General features: G+C 36.9%; 2 protein-coding genes across 2 annotated transcripts in view; both read right to left on the reverse strand.

The window, feature by feature from the left end:
• Positions 1 to 4,384, reverse strand: part of LOC134651358 (trace amine-associated receptor 8b) — a 61,798-nt gene extending 57,414 nt beyond the window's left edge. Inside the window, exon 1 of the mRNA XM_063506438.1 lies at positions 4,101 to 4,384. The gene's annotated coding sequence lies outside the window, so the exon portion shown is untranslated. The remainder of the gene's footprint in view (positions 1 to 4,100) is intronic.
• Positions 1 to 23,807, reverse strand: part of LOC134651423 (circadian clock-controlled protein daywake-like) — a 360,230-nt gene that overhangs the window by 328,626 nt on the left and 7,797 nt on the right. The gene's annotated exons all lie outside the window — the stretch shown is intronic.

A 23,807-nucleotide genomic window follows, 5' to 3' on the forward strand; every position in this document is an offset into this window, starting at 1 on the left:
GAAGCTTGGGTCCACTGGTCATCAGAAAGGGACACATTTAAAATGGTTTCTGTTGTATCCTTTAAGGTGTTGTCAAAAGAAGACACCTCATCAGGACACAACCACGTCGGGGTGGTTCTTAAAAGGTACGTTATTTTTGGAACCGCAAAACACATTCTAAGCAGAACAAGGGCGACGTGGGTACCTATATTATTGAGGCGCTCTCGGGCGCGCAGAAGGAGCCGTCTCCTGGTCTCTATTGCATCCGGGATGGCGTCTGGGAATATTGGACAGCCCAGAAGGTAAAACGTGGTACGTGAAAGTTCTTTGAGACCAGGAAGCAGAGTCTGAAAAGAATACAAGGAAGAAGAAGAAGTTGGGCTGCAGCAGAAAAATTCACATTTTGTCGCGTTCACCTCCAGACCCATTTCCTTAAGACGGGGAAGAAGAAAATCCAAGTCTTGCTTTACGGTATCTGGTCTCCCTCCCAAGGTCCCGTCGTCCAAATACCATGTGTTAAGAGGTGATTTTAAAAGCGGTATTATTATCTATTTATCTTTTTACATTTATGATCTGGGTGTCTTTATATAGTGATTGAATCATTTTCTTCTAGGCAAGGTTCCGTCTTAGATCCCAAAGATCATTATACAACAGGCCGAGTTGGCGGCGGTACCTATTTATTCAATATTTATTGAAAAAAAAGAGGAAGTATGCATGTATTAGGGGCGCAGCTGCAATATTATACTACTCGTGAAAAGTCTTGTTTAGAGTAATAGTAGTAATAGTTGACGTTAAAAGTTAAAACCAAACTACCAATGAACAATATATTCTTCATAAAATGATCTGTCTACATTGGTTGTCTTTAAAGTTACGTAATGAAAAATAAAAACTGTGTATAATAAAATGTCTGCACTGTGCTTTGGTGAACTGTGCGCGAGCAAGCGGAGCGTGTTTACGCATCCTCAGCTGTGATTTGTTGCCGGCCTTTTATTGTCTTTCTTCTTTTTAGTGTTCCGTTAAGTTACGTAAGCGTCATAATTTCTTCTTATTTGTCTTTTACGCATATAAACCTTAAAGGATGACTGACGCCACGCTAGACCGGGCTTAGGCGTCCGACATGTAATTTTCTATTAAGTACATACTCGTAATGGTAAACATATTTACATATGTAGATCCTTTTTAAACTCACTACTTCTAATACAAAACGGTAACTAACGTTTTGACCGCCATTTATCATATCCAAAATGTGATTTATGGATCCGAAATCGTACAATACCAACAGAAGGATCCGAGTGACATATTCGTATTTAAAAACATAATATATGATACAAACTTGCCTCTCGCCCGAGCTATTATGCTCTAAGATTGAAATCATGTTAGGTAATAATTTGTTTGTGCATACACCTCCGTCTTATTATAGGCATATTTATACATGTGATTTTGATTTGTCTGGGCCGTACCCTGACAGATGATATGAATATGAAGGTAGGTAATTGTAATTGTAATTGTAATTAGCCTTTATTATTGAAGCTGGTACATAACATATATTAATTTGATTTATCAACTTTAGCTTCAACTCGTCCTTTGACGTAGGCCTCCTCCATAGCTTTCCATTTGTTTCTTTCTTTTGCTGTTTGCATCCATTTACCTCCTATTCTTGTTAAATCATTCGACCATCTAAACTTTTGTGGGCCACTCTTTCTTTTATTATATCTAGGGCACCACTCTACAAGGTCTCTTGTCCACTTATCCAAGGTTTCTCTCATCATATGGCCTGTCCTCAACTCAATATACTCAACTTTTAATGTAAGACCAACCTCGAAATAGCGAAAAATAAAATCGCTGTTCCTTAGAAACATACATGTAATTTGATTTTCGAAATGTAGATGATTTACTTTTTGCGCACCCGGGTTTGGCCTCATGACGTAGGTACACCTCATCAGACACCGACATCAGACATCCCAGAGTATTATTTTACGGAAACAAAATCATCCTGTATATAAGTAATATCGTATCCGACATGCGGACGTGTTCTTTCATCCAACAAAGGTAATTAAGTGCATTCATCCGATAATTACAAAAGCAACTGAAATAAAATTATTTCAGTTATTTACACTAAATCAAACTCCATATTTTGGAGTATTTTACAGTACATTATGTTGCTACTTTACCGCCCTAGGGTGGGCTTAAGGACAATACGTGCCTACTTATGTCAAAAATTTAAAGGGCCGTCTGTAAAGTCGTGTTTCAAATTATCGCCACTTTTATTTCCTACTTTTCGCACTTGTGCCGTAATGTACCTATACTATCACCAACGTTCTGCACCAACGTTTCAGCAGCATTGCTGCAGCGTTCGTGCAGTATTGCTGTGCAGTCTGAATCGGAATGTTATGTTAGTTTAATATAAACTTTAAAATGTTACGACGCTATCTATATTAAACAAAATAGCCATGACAGCTTGTGGTACAGCAGTTGCGCGCAATTTCAATAAGGGGTGAGGGATGTTCTCGCACTTTTATTACAATTTAACTGCCCTCACTTCTGAATAACCTTTCTGAAATTAAAAATGTTTTATTAAAATAGCACGGCGAGCCGCATTTGGTGTTCTATTTCATGATTGTAATCCATTTGCTCCGAAGTTGAAATTACGTCACGTTTTATCGTAATTAATAAAAATGTTAGGTAAGGGCGCCGAATCGCCGAAGACTATTTTTTTTTCATGCCACGAGATGTTGTAGATGTTATAACTGTCCCATTTAAATAAAGCACAAATTACGAACCCTAAAATACTTTACATAATATCTTTATCGTAGTAGTTAGTTTAGTTTAGTCACTCTTTATTTATACTCGTTAGTTATATCTGAATTGTACTTAATCTACATCTACATAGTAAGTATACCTATAATCTGAAAAAATATAACATTTCAACATACGAGTACCTATATCGTCTTACCACCTTAAGATTGACTTGGACTTGAAATGAGTACAATTTTATGAAAACTACATGACTAAAAGGAATTCAATGTAATACACTTTCATTCGAAATTGCCCAGTTTAAAGAAACATATTTAAAATACATATGAAATTAATTACCTACACCTTCCTAAAATCTTGTACAAAACGATTTATTAACCAAGAATTTACTTCTGCTTTTACTTGGCATCCTTATTAAGTCCACTAAAAGGGCGGACCCGATAGGGATCATGAAATATATATTTACACATTACACAAATACTAATACATAAATAAATATTTGGGAACAATCTTATATAGATCGACCTAGCCCCAAACTAAACAAAGCTTGTGGGTATTAGGCGACGATATGTTATATATTCACAAATAGATAAATTCATACCTACTCACTCAAATAGGGATATAGAAAACATCCATAAACTCAGGAATAACAGACAGAATGAACATACCATACACTATACGCTAAGTTTTCTGAAATTAAATAATTACTCAATGATGCCAGGCTAGTTATTTTTATTTTATTTGAAATATAATCGAGATGTAATAATCCTTGAGTTTTGTGTAGTAGTTTTTTTTATTTTAAGTTAAATATGCTATTAATTTGCTTTAATATAAATAACAAAGCAAAAAGTATTGTATTTAATGAATTAAGTTTCGCAACGTCCCACCCGTACAATTTGTTTAAAGATTAAGTCTTCAGACCGAAAAGAATTATTAAAAAGAAACAGTTACGACATTCCTTTAAAGAAAGGGCAGCTTTACAAAGCGTTAAATTACGGTAATGAATAAAAGAGTAATTTGAGCAGTAAATTAAAAGCCTTGCTGACAAATGGCTTCATTGTGACCGAAGTGAAATATGTACCCGAAAATCTCGCTGTCGATGTAGGGTTATTTCAGAGTTTGTTAACATTACGTTGACAAATTATTCGGGGGCGAAACCCGAGGGAGAATATACAAAATGGAAGTTCCAAAGGAAAACTTTTACTTCTTTATCTCTCGGACGAGACGAACACTGACCATTTTATAAATAATTTTGTCATGTTGTTCATAGTCGCCTACATTCATTAAGCAAATGTCACTCATGTGTTGCAAAACGTGTTTGAGAGACGGAAAAATGAAACCGTATTCTGTAGCATCACTTCACTTACCCACACGGCAAACAATGTCAACAATAATTTTAACTGTCGCACACATACACATACAATCAAAACCAAGACCGACTTTTTAAGTTCAGTCTACAAACTCATCTATAAGCGTCATCACTATGAAATTTGTATTTTCCCGGTTCATGGGTGTGCTTATTTTCGCTCGTAGCGAAGTGACTTGCGCAGAAGCGCGGCGCACACCTCCTGTCGAGGCCGTGTCTGAATGAGGACTGAAGTCTGAAACGCCGCTGAAACATTCGGCACTCCCCACGGAACGCCTTTCGCGGGATAAACTGCCGTATTCGAACTTCAAGATATTCACAAGAGACGACACGTACTAGATCCATTCTAGATACGTTATAGTTTAGATTTCTACTAGATCTCTTTTGCAGCTCAATTCGGGCAACCAATGTCACTTTTACGTTAGATAGAGTTATATATCTATTAGATGTGAATTGGATCTCTAAGTCATATCTTGTGGAAATCGTTCAAGAGTATCTCCAGAATCGCGCAAATGTCAAATTTGACAGCAAATGTCAAGTTAGATCCTAAAAATATCGTTATCGTATCTTGGTGATATCTAAAAGATATCTAAAAACTTATAAATAAAAAATTTGGCCTAGGTCGTGGTCGCTCGGTAGGGTACCCAGAAGGCTGGCCGCATTGCCCCGCTGGATGGCAAGAAGATCTATCTATCTATCTATCTTATAGATATATCTATTACAAAATCCGAATCGGACCCAAAGTTCTATTCGTCGCGCTAAGCTGATTACAGACCTTGTCTAAGATATCTACGTCCACAATGTTAAACCACTTACCAATTGGCACTTCCAACAGCCCGTAGCCTTTTTATTCTTAAGCTTTAAGACCTTAAAGTTTCTAATATTGCCATGCTTGAGGTGGCCAGACAAAAGATTTTTATTTAGAAATTAACACCAAATTTTTTTATTTTACATCTTAACCTTTAACCTTTTGACATTCCTGTCTAGATATTCGATGTCAAGTTCACGTAATTCTTATTGTAGAGTTGCGTTTTTGTTTCAAGTATGATGGCAAGTACATTGCCGATACGGACTAATTACGGTTATTCATAAACGTCTGCTAAGTTAATCAGCTGATGATGGTGGTTTGTCCCTCTCTATGGCATAACGACAGATAGGGACAAACGACGATCATCAACTGATCAAGTTAGCAGCCGTTTATGAATAACGCCATAAAGGTTTAAGTCAGGTCACGAGTATTTTCCCAGCAGCAGGTGTATATTACATTCGAGCTCATTACATGTTTTGTCTCCGTGTAGCGCTCATCTCTTACGAATGCGGTCTCAGAAAAGTATTTTATCATTAAATTCCAAGCTTAACGAGTGTTTTTACAAGCTTTTACATAGCTTCACTCCGTTTACGTTCCTACATTCGATTAATGATCGTAACATCTTGCAAGGTTAACTTTGAACTAATAGGTACTTACCGGTAGAATGCGGCCTGTTGTTCGGATAAATTGCCTGACCTTTGGTATACAATGTGCTTAAGTAGATGATCTGATGATGCAGTTGTAAGGTGGCCTAAATAACTGTTTCCTGCTGTTGCTTAAAAAAATAAAAATATGAACAACTTCTGCCAAAATAATTGCTTATTTTAGCAGGTCTACAAAGCGTTGGTTTACTTAGCATTGAATATAACGTAAAGAAATATAAAAGATCAAAGAACCGCATTACAGTCTCTGAACATTTTCTGTACATTCAGCAAAGATATTAAGATATTAGCTTGACAGGGGGTGCACAGTAAAAAGTTTTGCTGACTCTACATCCAGTCGTGGCACGTGTAACCGTAAATTGAATATCCATTAGGTAATCATTTCAATTATTATCTTAAATAAAGCAAACTAAGATTCCGCCGTGCTAATATTATCTGGTACCTACTGTTAAACCACAATAGTAGCGAGTGGTTCGAAAAGTGGAATCTTGTGCGATCCGAGTGTTTCAAGGCACGAGGGTTAAACAAACGTTGCCATGCACTGAGAGAAATACAACAATTTTCAACGCAGCAACGCAAGGAAAATATTAGATACCTACATTACCATACTCAAATTAACGATATTACATATTTATTATTAAAATAGACCAACTAACAATTCAAAAGCATCAAAATACTTTGCCACTCTTATGGATAAAATGCAACTATCTCATTCGTTTTTGAAGAATAAAGAGGGCCTTTACGAGTTTATATAATGAAAAATAAATAGCAGGGTATTTTTGAACTTCTTTTTACTATGTTGGACTAAATTCTATACATCGGAAGACTTGTGAATTTGCACAGCCAAGGGCGCCACGTATGGCTCTTGAGAAACAATAGATGTATTGAAATTGCCCTCTTTGCCTGGACGGTTGAGGTCAGTGTCAAGCAGTGATTCAAGACAGTTAATATTGAAACTATGGTTTTATATGCCCTTAGGTTAAAATTTGAAGACTAATTCAGGTTGACGTAACTGGTGACCGAAGAGCTGCCGTGAGTCCCTAAGTCGTAAAGAACAATGCATAGCCGCTAATACTTTAACGACATATTTTTGACAGGTCAGGTTAGGTGATATTGTGTTTTTTTTCCAAAATTAAAAAGAAAACGTCGTTTGATACCCGTCATACACGAGCTAGTACCTATCCTTTTCATTCTTCTTGGGTGTGGTCTCTTGTGACACTCTTGAAATAGGCAAGTACGAGTATAATACGTGAATTACCTATCATGAAAGAGTAACTATGAGAATATACTGATTTCGCAAAGGTGTTTAAGGTGTCACTAATTATTTGATTTCCTCGTATTCCAAATGGAACTAGTGTTTAACTAAGGTGAAAAGCATAATTACAGATTTAGACTATTGGCGCTCTCACTACGTTACTCGAATGAGTAGGGTGAATTGCATCATAGTAACACCTTTAAAATCTGTCGGGTTATGCATAAGGTCACCCGGGGCGAAAGCAACTATGAGGCTAAGGTAACTAATTGAAGTTTCTCTCAATCTAATGGTTTTTATAAAAATCGCCATGTGTTGGAGGGTAGAAAAATAATTGCTTTATAAAATAAAACACAGATGACGCTCCTAAATCGCTCACTGTTGTACCGACAGAGCAAATTTTATCAACCGCCATTTTGAAGCAACGCTTTGCATTGTGGTGTGTTACGTTTTGTGCCAAAAATAATATTTCAAACCGTTTTGTGCAAAACGTAACGTTCATCCTAAAGAAAATATAAAACGTAAGTGCATTTGGTATATTTATTTCAACTGTAGGTCTTGCAATTAATATTTTATTGATATAGTTACATTAACCTCAACTTTTCGTGCACATGGGTTATTGCAACTATTTTGACAGTTGCAATAGCCCCATAGTTTTTGTATGAAAAGTGCCATTTGCTAGTGATGTTCCGTGTCGATATTTCGATAAATGAATTTCGCATATTTTCGTGACTATTTAAGATCTGCAATGGGGGCTATCGCGTGTGAATTTGCCACTAGAGGCGCTAGAGTCGCGTGAGGTCCAATAACATGAACGATAGTCCCCATTGGTGCGAAGCATGTAAGACTTTTATAACAAATGACAAATGAGTAGCTTAAACAAGAAACAGTGTATGCTCAAAATTAATAAAAAAAAATCAGATGGTTCGAAACTATAAAAGAAAAAAAGAAAAATTTTACACGAAAGAAATGCTTCATCCTTTTTGAAGTCGGTTTTTTTGTAAAAGTTTTTATTTTTCCATTTTTAGTTTTAATTTTAACGCATTGTTAAGAGCGCGACACATGAATGAAAAAAATCGGACTACTCTGTAAAAAGTTACAATCGGTGAGTGAAAAATCAATCATCCCCTATTTTCCTACCCTTAAGGTTGGATTTTTTTTCCAAATTTATAAGGGGCCAACTTCGGGGTATACCCTTTCCAATAAAAAAATAATTATCAAAATCGAACTACTCTGTCAAAAGTTATGCGTGGTCGTACATAAAAAAAAAATTAACGCGTCGACTTGAGAACCTCCTCCGTTTTTTTCGTCGGTTAAAAACTACCTAAGAACCTATTTAATTAGCTAGTTAATAAATAAAAGAAAAGTTTACATATTTGTTTCGCAAAGGTGCAAAGTTTTATTTGGATTGTTTTCGTAAGTAAGTACTTGTTATTTTACTGTTGAATACAGATGTTTCCTTTAGTTTGTAAGAAAAAAAATAGAAACTGTTTTTATTATGTTGATTATTTAATAAATGTCCAATTTAAGAAATAAATCTGTTTTTTCTTCTTTACCTTAGGTATCAGATTGACGAATGCGTATGTTTCTTAGCATTTCACACAAGGCTTTATAAAAGAGCTCGTACTTAAAACACTGTTTTCTTGTCATCTTTGAGCTATTAACAGTAAACAATTCAAATTACAATAAAAACTCAAGCTGCATAGCTTAATGATTTCAACGAATACTGAAGTCATATGAAGATTTATCGATAAGTAGTATACCAACACTAGCCACTATGGATGATAGGTAGTTGCATTTACCCCATAAAAATGAAAAAATGAATTTGCTGGAGACTGAGCACTATTCTTTGCGACTAGATACCATTTTCGGATAGGTGTTGCGTGAATAAACGTGTACTCTTACCCCCAACGTTTAGTTACTGATTACAATAATGTTATAAGTAATAGTCACATTAACCTCAAGGTGGGGTCAATGTAACTATTACTGCTCTCGTGGCACAATAAAATTAATTATTGAAAAACCTAAGCTTGTTTGTAGTGTAATTAAAGTTGAAACCGTTCATTGAAATGTGAGCAATTAAGTACATTTATTTTAATAACCCTTCTAATTATATAGCTCATGGTAGAGGGCGGCAATAATTATTATACTATTTTTTTAGTTGCTTTCGCCCCGGGTGACCTTAAGATGAAAGTATATACAGGGTGGTCCAAACCTTGACGACCAAAAATTTTTTTTAGATTCCTCACGTCGTGTACTATCAGAATATACCCCATGTATGTTAGCCGATTTTTCGTAGTTTTCGAGTTATGATTTTTTAAACTTTTAACTTTTGTTATGAAATTCCGGGATTCCCATACATTCGCGATTTTGGGGTTGGTCTCATAGTAAAAGTTGCTCAGTATAATCCCAAAACCTCCCTGGCAACGGGAATGTAGTTATTTTTTAGCCACTCTGTATGGGAACCCCGGAATTTCATAACAAAAGTTAAAAGTTTAAAAAATCATAACTCGAAAACTACGAAAAATCGGCTAACCTACATGGGGTATATTCTGAATAATTCTGATAGCCCACGACGTGAGGAATCTAAAAACAATTTTTGGACGTCAAGGTTTGGACCACCCTGTATTTCTTCGTCATTCAGCTGAACTAAATGTAGATACCTACTGATTAATCTCTTATATCAAGCCACCCTGCACGTATTTATTGATCAGTCGATAAGAATAATAACGAATCCTAGTTCATAATTTTCTGCCCGGTTTAGTGACCGAATATCAAAGGAAAAGATAAGTACCTTAATTTACTACAAAGGTTGTCTAGAGGAGAATTTATGTTTTTACTACATCAGCCATTATATTTTCCCCAGCTATTAAGTACTCATATTCACGTTATGTATTAAAATAAGAAAGAGTTGATATGGTCTTTTTTCACAAAGATACACACACTTAGAGAGACTTAAGTAAATACTTAAATTTTAAATACATACTACCTATAGGTGTGCTGTGCTGTGTAAGGTCCATGTAGAATCCAAATATACTAAATAGATCAGGGGAGCCTCATAAGATCTTGTTTACAAATTATTTTGATGAAGTTGCTATCTACAACGACGTTTAAACTTATATTGCTAACATTCCCTGAGATGGAAACAGGAAAGACTTTTTACATGCAAAGTAAGTAAATGGAAAACTGTATTTGGGTATGACCTCTCAGATTTGCACGGCTGCCTAAAATCTAATTAATGTCCCATATGACTCCCCTAACGCCGGCTAAGAGCTGCCAGCCTATTATGGATAGCTTTATCCATCTTTATCCACGTGATAAAATAACTGTCACTGTTTAACACCGTGGGAAAGAAAGTGACGGACACCGTTTTATCACGCTGTCACGTAGACAAGAACGACCATCATATCCGTACTGATTTGCATAAAACAGTTATTAATTTAACATCCCACAGCCCCGGTGATTACGATTTAAATTCATTATGCAATATGATGGTAGATTTATGTCGGAAGCTGAGAAAGATTTATATGGTCTCAGGGTAGAGCAGAATTCTGATTGTAAATTATGATCATTGAGAAACATTGATCCACACATTCAATGGGTTGCATATCTATGTATGCATATGCGATATAGGTCTAGACCTTATATCGATTAAGGTACCTAATGTTGAAATGCCTATGTTCAAAAACCGTAGTTTTAAAATATCTGCCGATAATATGTAGGTACCTAACTTCAAATAACCTTTAGACGAAATACCTAATGAACGAAACCTTATAATTATGTTGAAGGTGATAGTAACTTTGCCAGTGTAAATCATAAATCATTTATTTTGCTTAAAACATGGTACAATAGATGGTCAACAGTTATAAGTGAAGCACACATTTCACCAGTAGCTGGCATGCAAGATGTATACCCACTTATACAACATCATCATGTAGCCGTTGGTCATAGGTTAGAATCCTGTAGAACAATTCGAACTTACTTTCGACATCAAAATGATAATTAAACGATGTCATTTTGTACTCATTCGCCCGTGAATCTCACTCGCGCCAATACATGTACGGCACTATGTCAAATTGTACATTCGAATTGGCCTCCTGGACACTATTTTTATTCGCGCAAATTTCTATAAAATTCTAAAAGATGGTTGAACACTCCCAGCAGGAAAAATCTTCCGGACCCCTAATACTTTATCCATGTTGTCATTAGAGTAATAATTCATCACAGTACACAAACAACGATTAATCGCATTATATACTTTTAATTACCTTTATAAATACTCACTAAAATCACTGAATACATTTGCCACAGTATCTATCATCACTATCACTACATAGTATAAAACAAAGTCGCTTCCCTGTCTGTCTGTCTGTCTGTCTGTATGCTTAGATCTTTAAAACTACACAACGGATTTTGATGCGGTTTTTTTTTAATAGATAGAGTGATTCAAGAGGAAGGTTTATGTATAATTTGTTAACCCGTACGAAGCCGGGGCGGGTCGCTAGTTCATTAAAAGTACTCATAATCAATAATTTGTAATAAATACGCTTCCCCCGCATAAAATATTATTGGCAGCTTCAACTTTTCGAATCCCGAATTGTACTAAACCATGAAATTAATGCCTCGCCGAAATATGGACAGGTTCATTTTAATGTCCAACTTTTAGCATTACTCACAGCGACGCAGCGCAGGTTATGAGTGGCTCAATGGAAGGAGAGTTTCGATTTATCCTTTGTCTTTGTCCGGTGTGATGTTCATAAAGCTTATAAAATATATTTACTTTTCCGCGTTAATTAATTACCTACATTATTTATTAATCCTATTAAGCTTCTTACCGTTATTCGAAGCATATTAATTATATATTTGAGAGTGGCAACATTGATTGCTATGACGTTACGGCTGCTGAATAGTTGCAATTCCCACTCCTTTTACCCCCTCCCTAAATTTCCGTTTTTACCTGCTTGCCACCAGGGGCTCTGGCTTGCCTTCATTGGCATCTTGAATGCGAAACGGTACGGTCGTGCTTACAAATTGAAGACATTTGTAAGTCAAGCTGATTTATTTAAATTTAAAAATAACTAACGGTTTTACCGTTCGAAAAAGTGGTGTTTTTAAATACAAGTGTATAATACTAATTTATTTTGCAGAACGATGTCGGACTCTAGTACGTCTAGTACTAGCTCATCTTCCGACTCTGACGAGGTTGCACCCACTCCGGGGCAGTCATTGGAGCCGATTCCGGGGCCATCATCTCAACAGCCGCTTCCTTTAGGACCATCACGTCCTTCTCGTCGGGCTTATAAAAGGAAAGCAAAGAAAACCAAATCAGGACCGAAACGTAAGCGACAGCGAAGTAACGTTGTCATACAGCAATTGGCAAACCAGGTCAGTGACATCCAAAATTGCATCAGCAATATGCTGCAATTTCAATCACCGGGTCCCGCAGACCCATCTTTTATTGAAGGTGATGAAATTGAGGGTAACGTGAGCGGCGAATTATATGAAGCGGAAGAAACCGAAGCCCCGGTTCCTAATAAGGATGTAGCTGCATTAAAGTTAGCATTCAATACGGTTTTAAAAGAACCGCCTGTACCAAAGTCTTTGCCCGCTCACGTTGACCTCTTAACGGCTGTTCAACACTTTGATTCAGAAAACTGGTCAAGCGTTAGATATTCTGAGGTACAGAAACTTTATTGCTCTCAACCAGCCTTTACAGAATTAGAAACAAATGATGAATTGAAGCCTTTTGATAAGTTTTCGAACTTGAGCGTCCTTGAGCGTGGTTTTGCGGCCATCACGCAAGCCTTGATAAAACAAGGCGAAACTGCCGAATCTTGCTTTGATTCCTTAGTTACGTGGGCTAGAACCACTACAGAACTTAATCCCGAGTCTTTGCAAAATAAAATTAAAGAACTGTTTATAGAGGGCTCTTTCCAAAAGATTTCAAACGATGTTTTGCAATTAGCGTGTGGTCACCGTGCTGACCTTATACAGCAAAGACGGGACAGTATTCTCCGATCTGTAAAAGATAAATTTTTCAAAGAATCCTTAAGAAAGATCCCCCCAAGCCCTCAATTCATTTTTCAAAAAGAACCGCTCTCTTCAGCTATTGAAAAACAAGGTGGAGTAGCTAAATGTTTCTGGTTGGTCCGACCGCCAACCCAAAACAAACCTGCTGCGCAAGCAGGCTTAAATCAGGCTAATAACACTCAAAAAGCACCCGCGCAGGGCGCTTACGACCCTTCAGGCTTGCTCATGACCATGCCTAGACCTTTCTTACCTGTGCCTGCGCAAGGCAACTATAATTTTGCACCTATGGCTTGGCGCGGCCCTTTTCGCCAACCAAGACCAGGCACATTTGTGGGAAGTCAAGGGAAGGCCCCGCGCCAACGTGGCAACGGATCGAGGTCACAGGGCCCGTATGCATACCAGCAAGGTGCCCGAAACCAAAAACAAGGGGGCCAGTACGTCCCGCGCAGGGACTATAATTCAAAACGGAAATTCTGACTCGATAAGTTTTCGGGCGGGGCAGTTAAAGGAATTTGTGGAAAACTGGAAGCTATTAAACGCCCCTTCAAAATTAATAAAATTAATACAAGGGTTTCAAATCCCCTTTTACATACCGCCCCCGCTGGCAATGCCCAACCTAAAATTTCAAACCCCTTACTCGCCCCAAATGCAAGAAGCTATACAAAAGCTACTAAAGATGGGAGTGCTAGAACATGCGAGCTCAGGTCTCAGTTTCGTCTCCCCTATGTTCTTGACCCCCAAAAGCGATGGCACATTCCGGCCAATTTTCAATTTAAAAAGGCTGAATCAGTACTTACCATAGCTGAAATTCAAGTTACCAAACATGCATGCAATCCCGGCATTCCTACAGCCTTCAGATTGGCTGATAAAAATAGACCTCTCGGATGCCTATTTCCACCTGCCAGTCGCAACGAACCAAAAACGGTTTCTAAGATTGATTTTCAAAGGTCAATTAATGCAAATGACCTGCCTGCCGTTCGGCATCGCTTGCGCTCCAAAAATGTTTGCCTCCCTGACCAACTGGGTTGCCCAAATCCTACGGGAAAGAGGATTTCGGATTTTAGTCTACTTAGACGATTTCCTTCTTGCGAACCAAAACCCCCGGGTCTTAGCAAATCAGGCTTTAGAAGCGACACAGACCTTAGAACAGTTAGGGTGGAAAATAAATCGAGCCAAATCCATATTAACCCCTCAAAGGGTTTTAGAATATCTCGGAATATGCTGGGACCCACATTCGAACATGAAATTCCTTCCGGCGAAGAAATGCACTGCTCTGAGGCAAAAAGTACTAAAACTACTAAAGCACAGCTCAGCCTGCCTAGAAGAGGTTCAAAGTATAGTAGGCTCCCTCAACTTTGCAAGCTTCCCTGTACCACGAGGCCGCTTGAACCACAGAGCCCTATTAAAGTTTTGTCAAAGCCTTCTTTACCAGCCCTCTTACCGCCGGCTTCCGATTCCTCAAGAAGCCCAGGACGAACTGTATTGGTGGCTAAGCGAGGTCGAAAACAAATCTATGATCCATTATCCCCCGGTTCGTCATTACTTGGTGACAGACGCATCATCGCTAGCATGGGGAGCTCAACTGAACAATATAAAGTTATGGGGTCATTGGACCAGAGCCGAAGCCAGTCTCCATTCAAACCAGAGGGAAATGCTGGCAGTGCTTTACGCGCTAAAACGTTGCGGTTATTACCTAGCAAATTCATCAGTGATGATTCAGAGCGACAACCGATCAGTGGTCGCCTTCCTCAAACACGAAGGAGGAACCCGATCATTACCCCTGATGAATATATGCTACCAGATTTTTCACCTTCTAGACCTATACAATATTCACGTTCAAATTCATTATCTCCCCGGGAAGTACAATTGCGAAGCAGATCGCCTGTCTCGCCTGTCGCTCATTCCAGAGTGGCATCTCCTGCCCATGAAAACGAAGAAGATATTTTCAAAGTGGGGCACCCCGACTATAGACTTATTCGCCTCCGCGACAGCGCATGTGGTCCCCAGCTACGTCTCGATCGACGCGACAGATCTTCTAGCCAAATTCCACAATGCATTCAGCCGAACGTGGTGCTACCAACTAGCATGGGTGTTCCCACCACCACTTCTAATACCCCAGGTGCTAGCCCACCTGAACACGGCCAGAGGAATATACTTAATTGTAGCCCCACGGTGGCCGAAAACATTTTGGAGACCAGATCTCAAAAACCGAGCCCTAGCCCCGCCGTTTACAATACTCGCTCTCGATCAAGTATTAGTAGACACGACCACGGGCCGACCACCGCCCCAGGTCCATTCGATGACCCTGGAAGTATGGAAATGTGGGGGTGGGCGAAAAGTGTGAATAATTGGTCCCAAGAACAAAAGGATTTGTTGCTATCTAGCTGGCGGGAATCCTCCCGAAAAACATATCAACCAGCTTGGAAAAGGTGGTGTTCATGGACCCAGGACAATAAAGTCGATACATTAAAACCATCGGCAGCAGACTTTGCCAGATTCTTGATAGATTTGCATCAAAAAGTCGGTTTATCTTACTCTACGATCTTAGTGCATAAATCAGCAATTGCCACCTTGACTGACCCTGATAACCAGGTAAATTTAAGTTCTCATGCCCTGGTAAGACATGCACTAAAAGCTATTTCCATTAAAGCTCCAAAGGCGGACAAGTCCCTATTTGGGATACAGAAATTCTTATAAATTGGCTGAAAAACAGTACAATAGATGAAAATAGCTTTTATGAATGTACGAAGCGAGCTGCGATTTTGCTCTTATTGTGCTCAGGACGCAGAGTACATGACCTCACATTATTATCTATAAATAGCGATAATTGTATCGTATCTGAGAATTTAATAACATTTTGGCCGATTTTTGGATCAAAGACAGACTCCGTTTCAAATAGACAATCAGGCTGGCGCTTATTTCAAAACAGTGAATGTAAGAACCTAGACCCAGTGTTTTGGATCAAAAAAGTAATTTCATTGTCAGCCGACAGACGTAACAAATGTAAATCTAATAATCTGTTTATTACAGTTTCTGGGACTCCTAAGTCTGCTTCGCGTACAGTTATCGCGAACTGGATTAAAAAAGTACTGCTAGACGCAGGCATCCAGGCAAGCCCCGGCAGCGTGCGCCCCGCAGTGGCTTCTAAAAATTGGGTACAGGACTTTCCTTTAGACGATATCTTAGCTCGCGGTAACTGGCGCTCACAGAACACATTCCTTAACTTTTACCGTAGAGAGATTAGACCTCTAGCAGCTGCATCGTCGATAACAAATTGTTTTGCCCCTATTTGATAATTAAGAATTAAGAAATTTGCTATATACTTAGTGATTGGTGATATTTACCTTATGTACTTGCCTTTGAGATACACGAGAAGTAAATAAAACAAATAAATGTAGGTGTTATTAAATTTTATTTTATTTAAATTACTCATTTGTCACTTGCAGCTGATTACAATACTTACCTGCTAGTAAGAATCAATTATAAGTAAACGTTATGACTAATGTGTTATGTTATTTGTAGTTAAACACTACTACAGTATGTACTATTACAGATGTATTACAGTGTGTCACTTGCAGCTGATTATAACCTAAAATGTTTCATAGGTACTTACCTGCTAGTAAGGATCATTTACAAGTATACTTTATGATGTGTTATGTTAATTGTAGTTGAACACTACTAACAAGGAAATTAGAATAAACCAGTGTAGCATATAGTTAATGAAATGTATGATTTACTTTAGCATCTATAGATTAAGTGAAACTATTATGGTTAAATAAACAATTGTTTATGACGATCGGTATCTTTGTGTTTTCTCACATCACACTATCCAACCCTTTTTCCCATTGGAAATCCTGTTTATAATGTTCACGATTATAGCTGAGGGCACTTTCCCACGAATCGTACACATTATATTACTTATCTGATTCACATTGGCATCTGGCCACCAGGCGGTCACAGACAGATCTCAAATATATAATTAATATGCTTCGAATAACGGTAAGAAGCTTAATAGCAGTGTTTTACCTACCAATAAAACACTTATTAAGCGAAATACCTTATTCGAAGCATATACTTTTAGGCCGGCCTGGCGGTAGATTGCAATGATCCACTGACATCTTAAAATCTTATTTTTATAGTTGAAACACCATTCTATTTTCACTTTCACTTCACTGCAGTCCATAATATAAAAAACATCAGTAAACCTACACAATTACCCGAATTGCTGTTTATGTGGAACATTGCAATAAATAAATTAATCATAATATTAATAAATAATTAAATTTGAGATTCAATGAAGGCAAGCCAGAGCCCCTGGTGGCAAGCAGGTAAAAACGGAAATTTAGGGAGGGGGTAAAAGGAGTGGGAATTGCAACTATTCAGCAGCCGTAACGTCATAGCAATCAATGTTGCCACTCTCAAATATATAATTAATATGCTTCGAATAAGGTATTTCGCTTAATAAGTGTTTTATTGGTAGGTAAAACACTGCTATTAACTACGATCTGATTTTATACAGAATTGGTATTTCATAATTATTTTCGGGAACGGATGTAATTTTTTTTTATTGATTTTGAGTTTTTTAGCATATCACGTATGTTTGTATCATGGTTACAAAATAATTACATGAATATTACTTGTTTCTTAAATATGATCTTATGATCTACCTGTAATTTTAAAACAATATTATAACAGGTTTTCTAAAATTGGGGTAGTTCCCCTTTGGCTGGATGTCTAATAATCAGTCAATTCGTAGGCCCACAGGCCCACAAGCCCTCTCAACGCCCTGTGTTTCTTATGTGTTTTGAAATCACGTCCTAAATTTACTTGGACTAATCAAGTTCTCTAGAGAGTAGACCCAATAGAAAGTACTCCCTAAGAACTCTCAACTTTGTGTCCTAGTATTGAAGGTAGGAATACAGATTTATGTACCTTATACAAAGTGTAGTATGGAAGTACCCATAAAAACCATGCAGTTTGACAGCAAAGCTTATAATTTTAAATTTTCTTGGCACGCAATATATTAAAAGGTCATAAATACAGAATATTTTTTATATGACAATTCCAGATGAAATATGTTTTATATGTCATATTATTCAGAGCAAGATTTTTAGCGATTGGCGTATAGTTTCTGTAGATATTAGTTTTTTATTTCATTAGATTAGAGGGTTTGGTACGAAAGGAATTTAAAACCCAGCAGTGATTGATCAAAGCTATAACAATCAAGCAGCGTCTATAAATTTGTCATGAATTTGAATAATTGAATTAAAGTCAACGACGTCAAACAATGTCACCATTTTAAAATTAAAGGTTTTTGTCTCCGTATTGATCTTTTTAAATTAGTACAAACAAAAGAAAAGCGTATTATAAAGACCAACAGCGTCAACTTTTAACTTATTGAACTTTTTGGAATTCATAATCAGTGTTTGTTGTTGTTAAAAGTAACGCGAAAGGGGTATTTTAAGAAGCCTGCGTACTTTCTTTAATTATTGAAAATCATTATCGGGTTTTGGATTTTTCATTGGAAATTAAAATGTTCCGAATGGAATTTTGGTAAAATTTCCCGCTTCTTTACAAATGTATTCCGAGAATAGCTTATTAGCCGTAGTCATATGCCACTTTACTTAAAACCTAATGATCTCTTAGTTACTACGGTATTGAGTTCTTTCTATACTCGTATTGCGTGGCAAAAAAATTTAGATATTTTTTTTGTCGATTACGATAACGGTTTGGAGCCGAACCCTGAAAGAATATATTATTTGGTTCGAGTGCTAGAAATTGGAGCTACGTTGACAAGATCTTCACTTGTAATTGAATATTAGTACATATATTATGAAGCATCGCGAATATGATATTCTTTTCTTGACAAAATATTTTATAAATTGTTTCTAAACGATACTGGGAGGTACCTATTTAACAAAGCAAGCACTAGCTTGCTAGGACCAGGTAAAAGAATAGGTATTCAATAAAGAATCCACTGAGAAAAATACTGGCATAAAGTTGGATTCAACCCTCTCGTTTCTGATTGCCACGGAAGTTGGTAGTTCTTTGTCTTAACTACTTAGTTGTTAGTGCAAGTGTACTCTAACCTACTTTAATTCTTCTGTGGGTTGATGAATCTACTTTTTATTATAAATAACCTACTATTCGGACTAGATTGCGAAAAAAAAAAACAGTAAATTCGGATCTTGTTTTACTTCCATACGACGAAACAAAACAACCGTCTTTATCCAAAACTAAATTAATCTCTATTAGGGTAATTCGCCAGTAACTGGCCAGCAAACAGCACCCTAAAACAGAATTCATTTTAGCATAAAGTGGCTAGTTATTGAGGCTGGCCTTTATTGAAACCTTACTTATACTAAAATTAATTATATTTATAGGTGAATAGAATTCATTTTTAGTTTAGGGTGGCCAGTTACTGGCGAATTACTGTATCTCGATATCGATAATTTCGCTTGATTTTAAAATAAAAGTCTATGTTCAGTCTTTACCCATTAAAGTGTTTAAATTTTAAAGACTCAACCCGTATTTTCTACGTTCTAAATTGACTTAACCAGAAATAGAAATAGAAATAGAAATAGAAATAGAAATATTTATTTGCTTAAACATGGTAATTGCATACAGATGACAAAAGTAAATTAATTTAGTATCACATGTTTAGCCAAAATATGGCATGCAAACTTAAAGCTAAAAAAAACCCCTTTATTACAATGTCAAACTTTACCTAGATCTTATGTCTTACCTAAGACCTAATGTCCAACAAGTTCATTTGAGAGGTTGCAGGCCGATAACGATCTGTTTTCATAAGCAATTAGTTAACTACACCTACAATTGCATTCAATCGAATTGAGCTATTTGCTTATACCGTGTAGCTCTATAACACCTCGCCTGCCTAATTGAAAATGAACTTTATGTTCCATACATCAAAGTTTGTTTCTGCAAGGTAAAAACTAAAGGAGGATGAGGTACTAATCTGTGGTTGTATAATACCTACGGCAACATTTACTTAAGCTCCCTGATTCAATAGATATGAGTCGTTATCTAGGCCTAATTACCGACAGCTGCCTTTAGTGAAGGAAGCCGCAGTAGAATAATCCCGCATTGTTTAGTTTTTATTCGCGCGCATTATTAGAGTAGATCAGGGCTCTCCAAACCCTGGCCCGCGAAGCGTTCCAATCTGGCCCGCCGACAGCGTTCCAATCCGGCCCGCGGGAGCCAGGCTCCAGTTGTTCAGCCCTAACAGCAGCAACCAGCACCTCCCCCCCCCCCGGCACCTCGAAAAAATATGTGACATGCTCTTATGGCTCTACAAATAAGATCGTGCCGGATATTTTAGAGGCCTTCATTGTGTAACATATTATTGCAGGTGGCTGTACTTCATAAACTTATTTTATTATTATTATTACAGTTTGCACACGCCTTCTGGTCTGTTCTTCAATATGTACAAGCAAGGTAACTCCGCTTCGCTTGCCGCCAATGCATCCGCTCTCAAAGCAACTCGCGACGCACATCTTCCCGTTTCTTCTGCTCAAAAATATTCGTAGCTTAAGGGAAAGTTTCCATTGTAGTAGTAACTCAGCTGGTTTTTAAATCCTGCACTGGGTATGTTTGTATACATTATATTATTATGTAGTATAGGACGTAAGATGCCATGCCACGTAAGGCAAACTAGTTACAGGGAACAGCCCAAGTGGCAGCTACAACCGCCGTATCGTATGAGGGAACTGTAGTAGGTACTATAAACTAAAATAGATGTCATATATTAAAGAAGAGTGGTGAAGGCCGGATATGACATCTATTTCAGTTTACAATTTATATATAGTAGTGTGACTACTTAAAAAAAATCAAATTAGAATATTTAATAAAATAATTTGAATTGTTCCCAAAGTTGTGTGTAGTAGGTACTGTTATCACATTTACTGTGGACCTTGCCAACCGTATTAATCAACGTCCGTCACATGACTGGAATAAGGGCGTCCACGTCTTACCCGGTCGTGATAGGATATGTCTTACTGATTAGTGTTTACTATTCTACCCCGTGCCTTTGCGTCATTAAGTAGCGATGAACATTATTGACACCGATCTTAATATTAATATCAGTAGTTTATAAAATAACAAAAATGGTTATTTGACAGCTTGGGAGCGAGACTAATTTGCAGTTCCCTTGGCGTTAAACTAGTGCATCCGAAAGCGTACAACCACTGAGAAAGTTATTATATTATCCAAGCTAATTTTAGAAAAAAAGCTTAAAAGCAAATTAACCATGCGTCTTAACTCCTGGACCATGGTCTTAAACTTATAGTCGTCATTAAGTTGGATTGAAACGGAGTTGCACTTACATGTCGCGCGAGTGACTTAAAACAAGTGAGTCTAAACCGTAAAATTATTCAAGGAAACGAACGAAACAAAACAAGTGCAACACTTGTTTTGTTTCGTTCGATTTTAAAACAAACCTGATTCAATCCCATTTTTTTCTTACACTATTTTTTCATTATTCAATATTCACTGCCCATTTTACTTAATTTCTCCTTCAATTCTGATTAAAAGTAATTCAAAGTTATCATCAATTTGATAAACGCCAGTCATGCACATAAAGGAGCGCCTGACTGTCGGCATAAAAAACGTACGCCAGAGGAACACACACTTGGAAGAGACAGACAGGCGCCAACACCATGAAAATCCCATTGTAAGATATATCCTTAAAAGTGTTTCAATGGGATTTTTCGGGTCTTAAAGTATCATGAGGCTCACAGATGCCATAAGATACGAGTCGTGAAATGTATGGAATCCAATACATTCTACGACTCTTCTCTTTCCGCACAGGCTCCATATAACTTTAAATAAGTATATGTAGTTAATAATTGTTATCGACTATTTAACATCATCCTAGTTTGTCAAGTACTAGCATTAGTAAAGTCAATGTAATGTACCGGTACTCATATAACCATAGGCAAGTTTAAGTTTACCTACTGCATGTGTACACAGGTGCAAGACATTTAAAATATAAGTTGTGGTTATACCTATAATTAGGTAAGCATCAGTCATGATTGTTGAATAGATTCATAGCATGTTAGATGTATTATCTGTTGGTAATCCTAAATAAATAAAATAAAATAAAAATAAAATGAGTATTTGTGTAGGTAAGGTAGGTAAAGTCTATTTTTAAAAAATAGACTTTAGGTATTTTATAATGATGAAGGTTATTTTCACTCAAATTTTAATGAACAGACTTCGGAGTATTTTTAGCACGGCAAGACTAAAGTGAGCTATGGAGTCGTTGTTAATTTAAAATTAAAGTCATTCATACTCATCCTCATTAATTTAATTCATAAAATAAATAATAACTAGTATAATTCTTATATCGCAACAATATTTTATTCTAGCCTCTAGGTACTTAAATAAAATATTGGAGCGATGAGACTGCAATATAGGTAATACTGATAATACTTTTATAAGTTAAAATTAATTTCCTACATATAATATGTAATAGTACATTACATACCTCGGGAGGTGAATTCGTGAATGCTTCAGATCGCAGGTGTTTGTGACCCGAACCGAAGGTGAGGGCCATAAATATGCGATTTGGGGCTTTACGAATTACCGCCCGTGGTTTGTCTAAAGTTTTACGTCTTGCATTAGCCAGGAAGTGAGGTTTTGGTGACGTAAATAGTATTACATAAAAGTAGTCATAATATTTTAAAACGACCCGGACGAACTTAATCAATGAGGATGACATGAGTATGACTATAATTTTAATGTATACAACGACTCCATACCTCACTTTAGTCTTACCATTCTTAAAAATAAAAATACTCCGAAGCCTGTTAATGAACATTGGTTTTTTACTAGAAATTTATATAAATAAAAGATTTAAGTAGGTATACAAAGTATTGATAACATCATGGTTGTCCTTTAAAGGGCGAGATTACGAAGTAATAAAAGTAAGTTGGTTTTTTACATTATTTGCAATTCCTATTCTATTGAACTCGACTATATTACATGTTCAGGATGAGTACCTTTATCTGTCACTTATTGCATCTGCTTACAACTTTGTCGGCGTACAATTTGTTTAAATTAACAGTATGCTTATCATTCTATTATCTGACGCGTATGAATACTAAAGCACAAATTTTAAAAACATCATCTCTTTGTCAAAATTTGCACCCATCTCAAAGTGTAATTGGAAAAATACAACCGAGTATCCGCGAATTTCATTTGACTGCCGTTATCCGTTTTGTCGTAATAAAATATTCATACAACGGACGAATGGATTCCGCAGGTGCTGAAATTGTTTTTCATAATATTATCGGATTTGATTTTAAGCATTGTTGGTGGCAAAACTTCATTCTGGTCGAATGGAAATTTTTGACTGTTAATTTTGTATTGGGTTCCGTACCCAAAGGATAAAAACGGGACCCTATTACTAAGACTTCGCTGTCTGTCTGTCCCTCCGTCTGTCCGTCACCAGGCAGTAACTCTTGAACCGTGATAACAGTTGAAGTCTTCACAGATGATGTATTTCTGTTGCCGTTATAACAACAAATGATAAAACAAAATGATTTGATATGAAAACAACAAAAAAAACATGATTTGCGCGTACCCAAGCACGCACATGCGATGCGCCCCCTCACTCTACTAAAGCGATGGTGTGGTCTACACATTATTAGAATGTTAAAACGGGAGCTAATCGCGTATTTAAGTTTTAAGATTTTATATAGTATATAAATCGTGAAAGTTTTAATAAGTGCAGTGGTCTACACTTTGCACTGATACTGAAATTAGTAATATTAGTATTGATATAATTGGTGTTGAAAATTCTGAATATTATGCTTCTCACTGTCAGTTTAAATAACTTTCACGATTTTTACACATTATTAAATTGTACAACGGGACTTTTGTGTTGTGTGTCGACAGAGTGACATCCCTAGTGCGCAAAACGTTCAAGCGGATAAA

This window comes from Cydia amplana, chromosome 10 (assembly GCF_948474715.1).
Source record: "Cydia amplana chromosome 10, ilCydAmpl1.1, whole genome shotgun sequence".
Taxonomy (NCBI): Eukaryota; Metazoa; Arthropoda; class Insecta; order Lepidoptera; family Tortricidae; genus Cydia; species Cydia amplana.